The 822-nt window shown below is 45.0% G+C and overlaps 1 pseudogene; it reads left to right on the top strand.

Moving 5' to 3' along the window:
• The window catches only part of LOC107696800 (sodium channel protein type 4 subunit alpha-like), a 51,616-nt pseudogene that overhangs the window by 42,741 nt on the left and 8,053 nt on the right, over positions 1 to 822 (top strand).

Genomic DNA, 822 nt, shown 5'->3' with positions numbered 1-822 from the left:
TATCTGGGGAATCTGGGGAAGATTTCAGAAAAAAAATCTGCTTCATTGAAGGTTCATAGAAGCATGTAGTCCTTAATGGAAGAAGCATGTAGTCCCTGTTATCCTTAATGGAAGAAGTTTGAAACAACCAGGACTCTTTCTAGAGCTGGCCTCCTGGCCAAACTGAGCAATTGATGGAGAAGGGCTTTGGTTAGAGTGGTGAACAAGAAGCTGATGGTCATTCTAGTTGAGCTCCATGATCATATATGCAGATGGGAGAAATCTACAGAAGGACAAACATTACTGCAACCGATCTCCGATCTGGGCTTTATGGTGGTTTGGCAAGACTCAATCCTCTCTTCAGTGTAGACACATGACTTGGAATTTGGAATTTGAAAAAAGCACCTAAAGGACCCTCAGACTGTGAGAAACGATATTATCTGGTCTGATGAACCTCAATTCCAAGCATCATGTTTGAAGGAAACCAGCTCTGCTCATCACCTGCAGAGTACCATCCCAAAAGTAAAGTGTGCTGGTAGCAGCCTCATGCTGTGGGGCTGTTTTTCAGCAGCAGGGACTGAGGGACTCGTAAGAGTAGAAGAAACGCTCAGTGCAGCAAAATATTGAGATAGCCTTAATGAAAACCCAGTCCAGAGCGTTCAGAACCTCAGACTGAGCAGAAGGTTCACCTTCCAACAGGACAATGACCCTAAGCACACAGCAAGAGTCAAATATAGACAACTCTGGGAATGTCCTTGAGTGTCCCAGCCAGAGCCTGAGCTTGAACCCAGTCAAATATTTCTGGAGAAACCTGAAAATGTGCATCTGCCCCCATCCAAGCTG

Source organism: Sinocyclocheilus anshuiensis, unplaced genomic scaffold, assembly GCF_001515605.1.
Source record: "Sinocyclocheilus anshuiensis isolate Anshui unplaced genomic scaffold, SAMN03320099.WGS_v1.1 scaffold1368, whole genome shotgun sequence".
Lineage (NCBI taxonomy): Eukaryota > Metazoa > Chordata > Actinopteri > Cypriniformes > Cyprinidae > Sinocyclocheilus > Sinocyclocheilus anshuiensis.
Note: the sequence above shows the minus strand (reverse complement) of the source record. Positions and strands in the feature narration are given on the sequence as shown.